The following is a 15,240-nucleotide window of genomic DNA, read 5'->3' as shown; positions in this document are numbered from 1 at the left end:
TCCAACTCTTGATCTCAGCTCAGGTCTTGATCTGAGAGTCATGGGTTCAAGGCCCACACTGGGCTCCATGCTGGGGGGGGGGGGGAGCCTACTTAAAAAACAAAAAATCTGAAAATCAATCCATGTGATACACCACATAAATAAAAAGAACAACTATATGAACATTTTGATAGATGCAGAAAAAGCATTTGACAAAATACATCTACTCAAGATAAAAACCCTCAACAAAGTAGAGTCAGAATGAACATACCTCAATATAATAAAGGCCTTATATGAAAAATCCACAGCTAATATCATCCTCCATGGGGAAAAACTGAAAGCTCTTCCTCTATGGTCAGGAACAAGACAGGGATGTCCACTCTCACCACTTTTACTCAACATAGTACTAGAAGTCCTAGCCACAGCAATCAGACAACAAAAAGAAATAAAAGGCATCTAAATTGGCAAGGAAGAAGTCAAACTTTCACTATTTGTAGATGACATAATACTCTATACCGAAAACTGGAAAGACTCCATGAAAAAACTACTAAAATTGATACATGGATTCAGTAAAGTCACAGGATACAAAATCAACATACAGAAATCTGTTGCATTTTTTGAAGATTTTATTTGAGAAGAGACAGAGCTCATGCGTGCACACACGAGTAGGGGGAGGGGTAGAGGGAGAGAGAGAGAAGCAGATCCCCCACACACCCCTGGCTGAGCAGGGAGCCCTATGTGAGGCTCAATCCCAGGACCCCGAGATCATTGACCTGAGCCGAAATCAAGAGTTGGTCTTCCAACCGACTGAGCCACCCAGGTGCTCCTGTATAGTCATGTTATAAATCTGAGAGGGAGAATCTCCTTTTTCTAGGGAAATACATGGTCCACAATGATCTTATATATTGCAACATCATCTAAGAACACTGGCCTAAAGGATAAGGGAAAAAATGATTGTAATTGTGTCTCTTAATTTTCTTTGTCACAGTATACTTAGTTAATTCACTGTTCGTATCTAGAACTTGATAACTAACACCATTTTCATGCCATTCAGGGGCTGGCTGAGAACCTCAATAAAGCACTAAGAATACGACAATAATTACTCTGGTAATTCTGAACAAGTAATTAAAGTCTGCCTAAACCTCTGTTTTCTCACCTATATAAGCAGAAATAGAAATCCTCCAGAAATGTGAGCAAAATAACTGTTAAGATTCAGCTAAAATACTATATCTAGATGAAAGAATTAGAAATGGTTTTCACTTTTTACTTTATTCTCCATATTTTCTACAAAGAATATTTTCACTTTCTAATAAGAAAAAAATTTAAGCGAATGAAAACCAACTGTCACCCCTTCCACACGATCACGCTGAGCTAGTACCCGGGCTTGGAATCGGGCCGCAACCTTAGCCGGGCCTGCCGCCTTTCACCACCTCTGGACCATGGACCCCCGCAAAGTGAGCGAGCTTCGGGCCTTCGTGAAAATGTGTAAGCAGGATCCGAGCGTTCTGCACACCGAGGAAATGCGTTTCCTGCGGGAGTGGGTGGAGAGCATGGGGGGTAAAATACCACCTGCCACTCATAAAACTAAATCAGAAGACAATATCAAGGAAGAAAAAACAGATAGTAAGAAGGCGGAGGAAAACATAAAGACAGACGAACCATCAAGTGAGGAAAGTGATCTAGAAATTGACAATGAAGCTGTGATTGAACCAGATACTGATGCCCCTCAAGAAATGGGAGATGAAAATGTAGAGATAACCGAGGAAATGATGGATCAGGCAAATGATAAAAAAGTGGCTGCCATTGATGCCCTAAATGATGGTGAACTACAGAAAGCCGTTGACTTGTTCACAGATGCCATCAAACTGAATCCTCGCTTGGCCATTCGGTATGCCAAGAGAGCCAGTGTCTTCATCAAATTGCAGAAGCCAAATGCTGCCATTCGAGACTGTGACAGAGCTATTGAAATAAATCCTGATTCAGCTCAGCCTTATAAGTGGCAAGGGAAAGCACACAGACTTCTGGGCCATTGGGAAGAAGCAGCACATGATCTTGCCCTTGCTTGTAAACTGGATTACGATGAAGATGCTAGCGCAATGCTGAAAGAAGTTCAACCGAGGGCCCAGAAAATTGCTGAACATCGGAGAAAGTATGAGCGAAAACGTGAAGAGCGAGAGATCAAAGAAAGAATAGAAAGGGTTAAGAAGGCTCGGGAAGAACATGAGAGAGCCCAGAGGGAGGAAGAAGCCAGACGACAATCAGGAGCTCAGTATGGCTCTTTCCCAGGTGGCTTTCCTGGGGGAATGCCTGGTAATTTTCCTGGAGGAATGCCTGGAATGGCAGGGGGGATGCCTGGAATGGCAGGAATGCCTGGGCTCAATGAAATTCTTAGTGATCCAGAGGTTCTCGCAGCCATGCAGGATCCAGAAGTTATGGTGGCCTTCCAGGATGTGGCCCAGAACCCAGCAAATATGTCAAAATATCAGAGCAATCCAAAGGTTATGAATCTCATCAGTAAATTGTCAGCCAAATTTGGAGGTCAAGCATAATAATGCCCTTCTGACAAATAAAGCCCTTGCTGAAGGAAAAGCAACGATCACCTAATGGATGTCGCAATAATACAAACCAGTGTACCTCTGACCTTCTCATGAAGAAAGCTGGGGTGCTGTGAAGAGAATCCCTACCCCTCTGCCCCACATGCAACTGAAACATTCTATAGTGGTTTGCCATTAGGGTAGTCATTCAGATAATGTTTTCCTACTAGGAACTACAAACTTTAAACACTTTTAAACCTTAAAAATATTTAAAAACATAAAAAAAAAAAGAAAAAGAAAACCAACTGTCAAAGACACTAAGTGTTAATCTTAAAGGGCTAGGATTTATGTTCTCAGTGACCCTGAAGTCAACCATCTCTGAGAAAAATCTGAACTGAAGAGAGCCATATATATACCTATACATATATATATGTGTGTGTGTATATATATACCAGAACTTCTTTGTCCAATGCTAGACTATAATTTAATTGCTTATATTAAAAAATCATTAAACCACCACTGGATATATTTCAGGTCACCAAATTATAATATGTCATTATTAGTCTCCCTGCTTACCCTCTTGCCTGCTATCATTTATTCTCTACATAACAGCCAGGGTAATACTTTTAAAATATAAATGAGATTACGGATCCCCTGGTCCCAGCCTTCCAATAGCATACAGTCTGTAAAGTTCTATATAATTCTCCCACCTCATTCGTATCATTCTCCCTTCCATGTTTCCATTCCAGCTATACAGCCTCCTATTGCTTCTCAAGCACAGTAAACATATTCCCATAGCTTATTCCTTCACTTTATCCAGGTGTCTACTCAAATACGCCTTCTCAGAGAAAGCTTTCCTCACCAACCTACTGAAAATAGCACTACTTCTATCATTCTTGATCTATCACCATCTATAAATATATTACATATTTTTTTCATGCCTTTGTTCTCCATCCCCATAAAGGTCTATGAGAGCAGAAACTGTACCTGTCTTATTTGCCACTTATTGTTGGCACCTACAAGAGTACTAGACACACAATAATGCTCAAGACTCACTGAATGAATAAATAAGTTACTGGCATTTGCCATAGCTAGAATCCTTTGGAAACTGGTACTCGCTCTAAGGACAGGACAACTTTCCAAAGACCTTAGATACTTCTTGAGTCTTAGGAGAAAGTAAACTTGGAAATAAAGAGATGCTTACTAGTTTTGTTGATTCACCATACAAGCACAGAGGGAATGATGTCCTTCTCCCATTACAGTAACAAACATGTGCATTGGCAAACTGTTTACTGGACTATGAAAACTCTGTGGGAAGAGAATTAAGGTTTTAAGCAGGGGCGTAAGTGACTTACAAAAATAAAAATGTTTCAAAGCTAAGTTTAATGTTCTAATAGCAGCAACAGCTGTTCAGAGGAAGGGAAAGTCTCTCCCACCCCGAGTTTCATACTGAAAGATCTTTCAAAAAAAAAAAATTTTTTTGTGTGTTATTTTCACTTGACATAGAGAAGAGCATGTTGTTTACATGTTATGCAACATTTTCCCAGGACACTCAAATCTAATTAAAGCCAGAATAGCATGGCTATCTCATTTCCTAGACTCAGATGCAGGAAACTCCCTTAGTTAACTTTAGAATGAGAAAGGGGGAGAAAACAAAAAGGGGAGTTGAAAAAAGCTTAACATCAATCTGAATTTAAGAAGAATTATAGAATCTGGAAGGCTGTTATTCCAAGAGCAGATCATCTTGGGATGTGTCATTTTTAGGGATCCAACAACTTCCCTAAAATTATAAGCAAAATGAATATACATGTATTCATAGTTTCTACCAGATTCTCAGAGTTCTATAACCTCGACAATTAACAGTTTGCAGAGCATTCATCTCAGCCATGGGGATACCAATTTTATTATTTCATATATGGGAAATCCTGCATGCAAATTATACTGAAAATACTTGGTCAGTGTGGGGATTTATTTAAGAAACCTAAACTGACCTCAAAGATCTGGGTCCTAAAGGAGACGTCAATGGTTATTTCCAAGGTATTCCTAAAATTTCCAAGACCACCTGGCCTATTTTATTAATCAAAATGACATCCCCCCCTTTTTACCTCTAGGACCACTGAGGCAAAAACTTCTCTGTGGTTAGAAATTAAAGACCTCCTTTAAATCATTATATGAGGTGAAAGGGAAATATGCCTAGAATATTCTCAATTGCAATCAAGTTCAACTTAATAATTACTACGCACCTACTAACTTCAAGATCCAATGGCGCAAAGACAATCAAGGAATGGTGCCTGACCTCAAAATTATAATAATCCAGCTGAGAAAACAAAACATATATATAAAACAAACATCACCACCAACAAAAGATAGTAAATACCAATATTCACATAAGTGGAAGTGGTATGTGTAAATAAAACTGATCAAAGAATTCTAATATGTTGGAAATAATAGTATTATGCGTTGAATATAGGAGAAATAGGTGTTAAATCAGACGACCATGTAAATATCACTAAAACCCTGTAAGGTTATAAAACAAGGTAAAGTTTTAAAGATAAAATTAAACAATGCTTATATTATTGCAATCATGAGAGTGAAACGAACAGAAATCAAAGTTATAACTTGCCTAAATGGAATAATGGGTAAAATTGAGACTAAACCATGAATATGCCACTCTACACTGTGTAGATAATAGAACTTCTCATCTTGTCAATGATATTATAAGAAAGTTTCAGGGACACCTGGGTGGCTCAGTCAGTTAAGCCTTTGACCTCAGCTCAGGTTGTGATCTCAGTGTCCTGGGATCAAGCCCTGCAACAGGCTTCCCAATCAGCAGGCAGTCTGCTTCCCCTCTCCCTCTCCCCCTCCCCGTTTGTTCCCCCCCCCAAATAAATAAAATTTTTTAGAAAAAGAAAAAAGAAAATTCCATGGAGCAATGAAGTCAACCATAAGTAGGGACGGAATAATATGTGATCTACTTAGCTCCACCTTAGTAGTTCTAGGGAGGAGCTTGGAAGACTCCTGGGCAATCAACAAGAATAATCCTGCTAAAAGGCAAATTGAGGCACAATGAAATTGTTAAGAGTTTATTTGGGCATACATCAATTCAAATTGGGCAGCACCAAACAAAAATGGTTAGGAACACTCCACAGACAGGAGCTCAGGGAGAGGTTTTTATAGAGAACACATAGAGGCAAATCAAGGAAATCATCTGATTGGGTTTTGCAATTGCCTTATTTGGGAAAGCCTAGTTGCCTGTCTGTGATTAGTTGTTCTTAAGGTTCATTTTCTCAGATTCAAGTGCATTGACTCTGGCTCAGATTTTGGTTTGGCTGCATAGGCTTCCAAGCAACATCAATGTAACAACCTCCTTGTTTATTCACTTCAATAATCCATAACGAAATTTTCAATTACAAGTTATAAGAAATTATACTAAACATATTGCTTATGAATTTAGGTCTTGAAGAGCAATTATATCTCCTGATGATGGGTAATCAGTACAAATAAATGAAATCTATATGGATACATGTTGTCTCCTCTAATCTTGTCAATGCTCAGTCATTACCCAGAAGGAACACTAATGGGAATAGGGTAAGACAGTCAAAATTGTAAATGCTGAAATAAGTGTAAAATTATTCAGGAAAAGGATGGATGACCTACAACTGTAGTGCATTCAGGGAAGATATGACAAAGGAAGCAGAATGTGTAGCTGTCTGCTCAAAGTAATCTAACTCTAAGTGAAACTCTTTTTGAGGAGCATGCAGAACTTCAGCTTAGCCAGGGAGCAAGAATCACAGAATCAGCATTATAGACATACACCATCCCTGTACACATACAGACTTCTATACATAGTTTAACATACCTATGACACTAAGATAATTATTAGCTTGGAGAGAAAGAAGGACTGAGAAAAAAAATACTAGAAACATTAAAATCTCAAGTCACAGACCTCAGACATTAAAAGTATATACTATACATATTTTTGAATAAGTAAACAAAAACTAAATTGGAATTATACATTTTTAGTAAACAGCAATATGAGTATTAGTATCATGTCCACCTCTAACTAAATCACTCAAAATAAAAACAAAGTAAGAACAAATTACTTTCAACAAATGACATGCAAGAAAACAGAAAGTCTAATTAACAAATACCACAAAACCAAAGAAAAAAGTAAAATAGAACATATCCACAATGGCAGACATCATAACATGAGCTGAAAATGTTAGAGCACAATTTTCAACTGGGAGCACTACCACAATTCCTACCAAAAGTATATTGAATCTTGCAGTGAGTGGGAAATGTAGTTTGAAAATGCACATTCAATTCTGTAATTTGAAAAACAAAACAGTAACAACTATTATTTTTGTAACTAAGAACTACAAAAAAATAAAGCTTATACAATCCTCATGACTGACAGAGTGTCAGAAAATAAAATGAAAAGGGTTTAGAATAAACTTTGTTATTAATGCTGTACATTAGCATTTGCTACAAACATAATTGGCACATCTGAACTCAAAAGAAGTACATTTTATTTTTTTAAATGCTTTATTTTCTTTATTAAAAAACTTTTTAACGATTATATTAATTTATTTAAAGAGAGCACACATACGCGTGTGTGCTCAAGGTGGGGAGGGGCAGAGTAAAAGGGAGAGAGAATCTCCAGCAGACTCTGCACTGAGCACAGAGCCTGATGTGAGGCTTAATCCCATGACCCTGATCACCACCTGAGCCAAAACCAAGAGTTAGACACTTAACAGACTGAGCCACCAGGCACCCGTTCCTTATTAAAATTTTAAGAAAATAACATGTGAAACAATGAAAAGATTTATAAAGAAAAAATTCACCTCTCCTTCTTTTATTGTAACCAATGTTGAGATCCTTCCACATCCCTCCCCCATTCACAATAACGTTCTATACATACACATGTGTAGAAGTTAGGATGCTCAATGCCTAAAAAGGAGAAAGTACAAGAAAAAGTGTCCTAAACTGCCCCCGCCTTTTTTTTAATTGTACAGGAAAAAAATGTATGAAGAACATGGTTTTATTAGGGTTCTTTCAGTTGCAAGATACAGAAACCCTACTTAAGCCAGTTTAAGCAAAAATAGGGAATTATCTTGCACAAACTAAACTGCAGAAAGCGCGGAGGGTGGCAGTGGAGAGCCTGTGTCAGGGACAGCAGGATTGAAAAGTTCAAACATCCTCAGGTCTTTGCCTTTTTCTCCTCTCCTCTTAACTCTGCAGTCTTTCTGTCTCAAGGAAGTTGATTTAATTTCCTTGGAAAAATTGGAACCATAGCTACTTGCAACCCTAGGCATTCTTTCATAAAAGCACTTAAAAAAAATTTCCCTCCAGCTCCAGTGAGAAGAAACCCTGTGGCCACAAAGTCTATAACCAGAAAGATTTTGGGGATGAATGTTAGAGAGCCAAAATAACTGCAGGTCAGGAATGGCTTGAGTGAAATTAAGAGGATACCTATTTAGTGATCTGGGAAGCCTGAATTGAGAAAATGGTTTAAGGAAGAACTATGGTTGATCGTTAACTCTGCTTTTACTAGATATATGTCCCTGAAAAAAAAAGTGACTGAATTTTTGGATCTCACTTTCTTCATCACTAAGTTTATTATCTGGTTTTTTTTTTTTAAGATTTATTTGAGAGAGAGCAAGACTGAGAGAGCACTGACGTGCACGCATGAGTGGAGGGGGGAGGGGCAGAGGGAAAGGGACAAGCAGACTCCTGCCGAGCAGGGAGCTTGACATGGGGCTCTATCCCAGGACCCTGGGATCATGAACTGAGCTGAAGCAGACACTTAACTGGCTGAGCCACCCAGGCACCACTATTATCTGCTTTCTGAGCACCAAGCTTGTGGGGGGTCAAATCAACTGAGGTGACAATGTAAATACAGGACACAGGTGTGAGATAATGTTTTATTTTAAAATCAAGTTTGATTTTTGTGGTCCTAGAGTACAATACAAAAGGGGCTTTTAATTCCCAAAAGCTAACTTTTTTCCATTGCTATTTCCTCTATTTCATGACTTGCAGATCTCCTGGACTCTAAAAGGCAGAAAATAAGCGATTTTCAAAACAACAACATTTAACTCTAACTTGAAGTACCATTGAGTGGTGAGATTAGAAGGGGATGATTAAGTAGGTTGGAAACATGGATATGTAGAAAAAGGAACAAAATCTTTACTTATTTCAGGTAAGAAAAAGTATATATTGCAAAGCCTGAGATGTAATGTCCTCATTTTAAGAGAAGATATACAAAAGTAACTTTTGGAATTCAACTCTGATTCAAGTCTCAAATATAACTATCTGAAATTTACTTCAAATAAATTTTATCCTAACACACATAAGCAGGCTTTGTGTGTCATTCCACTTCTCTTGACCTACATTTATAGAGATATGTCAAGTCACTGCCTGACCACAGAAGCAATGAAATGAAAACTTCATTAGCCACACACAACAAGGAATACCTACTTTGCAAAAATACTTGCGAAAGTCACCAATGGATGGTTCCAGCAGTCAACAAGCAAAATCAACAATCCCTGAAGACTGAATCAGATTTCTAGAGTTACCACCATATTCAATGTCCAGTTTTCAGCAACAAAAACTCACAAAGCATACAATGAAACAGGAAAATATGGCCCAATCAAAGGGAAAGAACTGACAGAAAATCATTCCTGAGGAAGCCCATTCACTGGACTTATTAAACAAAGACATTAAATCAACTGCATTATATATGCTCAAAGAGCTAAAGGAAACCATGTACAAAGAATAGAAGGAAACTGGGAAAATGATACGTGTACAAAATGAGAACATCAATAAAGAGACACAAATTATAAAAAGGAACCAAATAGAAATTCTGGAGCTGCTAAGTAAAAAAATGAAATGAAAAATTCACTAGAGGGATTCATCAGCAGTTGTGAGCCAGCCAAACAATCAGCAATTTGAAAATAGGACAACTGAAATTACTGAGTATGCGGAGCAGAAAGAAAAAAATGAAGAAAAGTGAGCAGAGCCTAAAGGACTTATGATACCATCAAATGAACCAATATACTCATAATGCAAGTCCCAGAAAGAGAAGAAATAAAAAGGAGCTGAGAGAATACCTGCATAAATAATGACAGAAAACATCCCAAATATGATGGACTACATGAATCCACACATCCAAGAAGTTAAATGAACTATAAGGAGGATAAACCCAAAGAGAGCCACACAATAGTTATATAATCAAAACTCAGAAACATTTTCCCTAGCAAGATGGCAGAGGAATAGGAGACCTAAATTTCGTCTGGTCCCAGGAATTCAGCTAGATAGGGATCAAACCATTCTGAACAACTATGAACTCAACAGGAGATCGAAAAAAAGATTAGCAGCAACTCTCTGAACAGAAAAGCGACCACTTTCTGGAAGGTAGGACTGCGGAGAAGTGAATCCAAGGTGATATTCGGGAAGAGAGCAGGAGCCTCCGTCAGCCACTACTGGCAAGTGATAGTGCCGCAGAGCACAAAATCGGAACTTTTAGAAGTCGGCTCTGCTGAGGGACGTCGCTCCAGGGGCTACGCGGGGCGTGGAACCCTCGTGGGAGAGTGTGGTCTCCGGACCCTCGGAGTCACAGAAAGACCAGGAGTGCCTGAGTGCGGCAGAGCTCCCAGGTATCGGAGTGGGGAAGCCGGCTGCAGAGACGGAGCCAAGGAATGGGCTCTCAGCTCGGGGTTGCCATAAACCGTGCTCCGTGGCACAGTCAGGCCACTGCTCCTCCAGCAGGGACCCAACAAGCGGAAGATCCGGGGAGACTCCCCTTCCTCCCCCGGGAGGAGCAGCCCGGGAGCACACCGCAGGGATCTGCTGGGTTTGGAGACTCCACATGGGGTCGGGTGCCAGAGATAGAAACGCTCGGTCACAGGCCGGGTGAGCACGGAGTGCGGCCGGAGACGGGGGAGACAGGAGTGACTGACTGCTTTTCTCTCGGGGTTTACTGAGGAGCGGAGCCCCGAGTTCTCTGCTCCTCTGGGGCGGAGATTGGGAGGCCGCCATTTTCACTCTCATTCCCTCCAAAGCCAAACAGAAAGCTTGCAGGGAACAAAAGCTCCCGAGAGCAAACCCAAGCAGATTACTTAGCCCGGACCAGCAAGGGCAGGGAAATTCCGCCTCCGGCAAAGACATCTGGAAACCATGGCAACAGGCCCCTCCCCCAGAAGATCAGCAAGAACAGCCAGCCAAGACCAAGTTTACCGATCAATGAGAATGGCAGAACTCCAGGGCTAGGGGAATACTACACATAGAATTCATGGCTTTTTTTCCCCGATTCTTTACTCTTTCAGAGTTAATTTTTTTAAACTTTTTTTTTTTTGAATTTTTCTTTTTCCCTTTTTCAGCCAACATCTTATCAATCCCTTTTTAAAAAAATCTTTTTTGGGGGGGCGCCTGGGTGGCTCAGTCGTTAAGCGTCTGCCTTTGGCTCAGGTCATGATCCCAGAGTCCTGGGATCGAGCCCCGCATCAGGCTCCCTGCTCAGGAGGAAGCCTGCTTCTCCCACTCCCCCGCTTGTGTTCCCTCTCTCGCTGTGTCCCTCTCTGCCAAATAAATAAATAAAAATCTTTTTTTGTCTTTTGTAGAGTCATATTCTATCCCTTCATAGTAGTTAACCTTATTTTTGGTATATATATATACATATATATATATATACAAGTTGTTCTCTCTTTAAAATTTTGGGATACAGTTTCTTCAAACAGACCAAAATATATCCTAAATCTCTACTGTATGGCTTTGTTCTAGTCTCCTGCCTGATCATATTCTCTCCCCCCCCCTTTTTTTTTTAAATCCTCTTCTTTCTTTTTTCAACCAACTTCTTATCAAATCAATTCCTTTTATAAAATCTTTTATAATTTTCATCTCTACAGTAATATTCCATCCCTTCAGCGTATTTACCCTTATTTTTGTACATACATAAGTTTTTCTTTCTTTAAAATTTTGGGAGGCACTTTCTTCTAACAGACCAAAATACGCCCAAAATCTAGTGTGTGGCACTGATCTATGCACCAGCCTGATCATATTTGATCATATTCTGTTTGGTTTTTTGTTTTTTTTGTTTTTTCTTTTTTCTTTCTTTCCCTTTCTTTTCCCCCGATTTCAGGTCTCTTCTGATTTGTTTAGTGTGTATTTTTCCGGGGTCGTTGTTACGCTATTAGCATTTTGTTCTCTCATTCATCTATTCTCCTCTGGACAAAATGACAAGATGGAAAAAAACACCTCAAAAAAAAGAACAAGAGGCAGTACCAACTGCCAGGGACCTAATCAATACAGACATTAGTAAGATGTCAGAACTAGAGTTCAGAATGATGATTTTAAAGATACTAGCTGGGCTTGAAAAAAGCATGGAAGATACTAGAGAAACCCTTTCTGGAGAAATAAAAGAACTAAAATCTAACCAAGTCGAAATCAAAAACGCTATTAATGAGATGCAATCAAAAATGGAGACTCTAACTGCTAGGATAAATGAGGCAGAAGAGAGAATTAGTGATATAGAAGACCAAATGATCGAAAATAAAGAAGCTGAGCAAAAGACAGCTAAACAACTACTGGATCACGAGGGCAGGATTCGAGAGATAAGTGATACCATAAGATGAAACAATTAGAATAATTGGGATCCCAGAAGAAAAAAGAGAGAGAGAAGCAGAAGGTATATTAGAGCAAATTATAGCAGAGAACTTCCTAATTTGGGGAAGGAAAGAGGCATATAATCCAAGAGGCACAGAGAACCCCCCTCAAAATCAGTAACAATAGGTTAACACCCTGACATCTAATAGTAAAACTTACGAGTCTCAGAGACAAAGAGAAAATCCTGAAAGCAGCTCAGGACAAGAGATCTGTAACCTACAATGGTAGAAACATTAGATTGGCAACAGACCTATCCACAGAGACCTGGCAGGCCAGAAAGGACTGACATGATACATTCAGAGCACTAAAGGAGAAAAATATGCAGCCAAGAATACTATATCCAGCTAGGCTGTCATTGAAAATAGAAAGAGAGAAAAAAGCTTCCAGGACAAACAAAAACTAAAGGAATTTGCAAACACCAAACCAGCCCTATAAGAAATATTGAAAGGGGTCCTCTAAGCAAAGGGAGAGCCTAAAATAACATAGACCAGAAAGGAACACAGACAATACACAGTAACACTCACCTTACAGGCAATACAATGGCACTAAATTCATATCTTTCAATAGTTACCCTGAATGTAAATGGGCTAAATGCCCCAGTCAAAAGACAAAGGGTATCAAATTGGATAAAAAAAACAAGATCCATCGATATGCTGTCTGCAAGAGATTCATTTTAGACCCAAAGCCACCCCCAGATTGAAAGTGAGGGGGTGGAAAACAATTTACCATGCTAATGGACACCAAAAGAAAGCTGGGGTGGCAATCCTTATATCAGACAAATTAGATTTTAAACAAAACACTGTAATAAGAGATGAGGAAGGACACTATATCATACTGAAGGGGTCTGTCCAACAAGAAGATCTAACAGTTATAAATATCTATGCCCCTAACACGGAAGCAGCCAACTATATAAGCCAATTAATAACAAAAGCAAAGAAACACATTGACAACAATACAATAATAGTGGGGGAATTTATCACCCCCCTCACTGAAATGGACAGAGCATCTAAGCAAAAGATCAACAAGGAAATAAAGACTTTAAATGACACACTGGACCAAATGGACTTCACAGATATATTCAGAACATTCCATCCCAAAGCAACAGAATACATATTCTTCTCGGGCGCCTGGGTGGCTCAGATGGTTAAGCGTCTGCCTTAGGCTCAGGTCATGATCCCAGGGTCCTGGGATCGAGTCCCACATCAGGCTCCCTGCTCCTTGGGAGCCTGCTTCTCCCTCTGCCTCTCTCTCTATCTCATGAATAAATAAATAAAATCTTTAAAAAAAAAAAAAAAGAATACACATTCTTCTCTAGTGCACATGGAACAGTCTCCAGAATAGATCACATCCTGGGTCACAAATCAGGTCTCAGCCGGTACCAAAAGACTGGGATCATTCCCTGCATATTTTCAGACCACAATGCTTTGAAACTAGAACTCAATCACAAGAGGAAAGTCGAAAAGAACTCAAATACATGGAGGTTAAAGAGCATCCTACTAAAGAATGAATGGGTCAACCAGGAAATTAAAGAAGAATTTAAAAAATTCATGGAAACAAATGAAAATGAAAACACAACTGTTCAAAATCTTTGGGATGCAGTAAAGGCAGTCCTAAGAGGAAAGTATATAGCAATGCAGCCTTTCTCAAGAAACAAGAAAGGTGTCAACTACACAACCTAACCCTACACCTAAAGGAACTGGAAAAAGAACAGCAAATAAAGCCTAAACACAGCAAGAGAAGAGAAATAATAAAGATCAAAGCAGAAATCAATGAAATAGAAACCAAAAGAACAGTAGAACAGATCAATGAAACTAGGAGCTGGTTTTTGAAAGAATTAACAAGATTGATAAACCCCTGGCCAGACTTATCAAAAAGAAAAAAGAAATGACCCAAATAAATAAAATCATGAATGCAGGAGGAGAGATCACAACCAACACCAAAGATATACAATTATAAGAACATAATTTGAGCAACTATATGGCAGCAAATTAGATAATCTGGAAAAATAGATGCATTCCTAGAGATGTATAAACTACCAAAACTGAACCAGGAAGAAATAGAAAACCTGAACAGACCTATAACCCCTAAGGAAATTGAAGCAGTCACCAAAAATCTCCCAACAAACAAAAGCCCAGGGCCAGATGGCTTCCCAGGGGAATTCTACCAAACATTTAAAGAAGAATTAATACCTATTCTTCTGAAACTGTACCAAAAAATAGAAATGGAAAGAAAACTTCCAAACTCGTTTTATGAGGCCAGCATTACCTGGATCCGAAAACCAGACAAAGACCCCATCAAAAAGGAGAGTTACAGACCAATATCCTTGATGAACATGGATGCAAAAATTCTCACCAAAATACTAGCCAATAGGATCCAAGAGTACATTAAAAGGATTATTCACCATGACCAAGTGGGATTTATCCCTGGGCTGCAAGGTTGGTTCAACACCTGTAAATCAATGTGACACATTAATAAAAGAACAAGAACCATATGATCCTCTCAACAGATGCAGAAAAAGCATTTGACAAAGTACAGCATCCTTTCTTGATTAAAACTCTTCACAGTGTAGAGATAAAGGGTACATACCTCAATATCCTCAGTATCATAAAAGCCATCTATGAAAAACCCACAGCGGGCGCCTGGGTGGCTCAGTTGGTTAAGCGGCTGCCTTCGGCTCAGGTCATGATCCTGGAGTCCCGGGATCGAGTCCCACATCGGGCTCCCTGCTCAGCGGGGAGTCTGCTTCTCCCTCTGACCCTCCTCCCTCTCATGCTCTCTGTCTCTCATTCTCTCTCTCGCAAATAAATAAAATCTTTAAAAAAAAAAAAAAAAGAAAAACCCACAGCAAGTATCATTCTCAATGGGCAAAAACTGATAGCTTTCCCCCTAAGGTCAGGAACATGGCAGGGATGTCCACTATCACCACTGCTATTCAACGTAGTATTAGAAGTCCTAGCCACAGCAATCAGACAACAAAAAGAAATCAAAGGCATCCAAATCGGCAAAGAAGTCAAACTCTCACTCTTTGCAGATGATATGATACTTTATGTGGAAAACCCAAAAGACT

General features: G+C 39.3%; 1 protein-coding gene and 1 pseudogene across 1 annotated transcript in view; one reads left to right on the top strand and one right to left on the bottom strand.

Moving 5' to 3' along the window:
- ART3 (ADP-ribosyltransferase 3 (inactive)) overlaps positions 1–15,240 on the bottom strand; it is a 154,588-nt gene that overhangs the window by 130,754 nt on the left and 8,594 nt on the right. The window lies entirely within an intron of this gene.
- On the top strand, positions 1,333–2,568 carry LOC118542859 (hsc70-interacting protein pseudogene; annotated as a pseudogene).

The sequence above is a fragment of the Halichoerus grypus genome, chromosome 3 (genome assembly GCF_964656455.1).
Source record: "Halichoerus grypus chromosome 3, mHalGry1.hap1.1, whole genome shotgun sequence".
Classification (NCBI taxonomy): Eukaryota; Metazoa; Chordata; class Mammalia; order Carnivora; family Phocidae; genus Halichoerus; species Halichoerus grypus.
The sequence above is the reverse complement of the archived record's forward strand: the minus strand, read 5'-3'. Positions and strand labels throughout refer to the sequence as shown.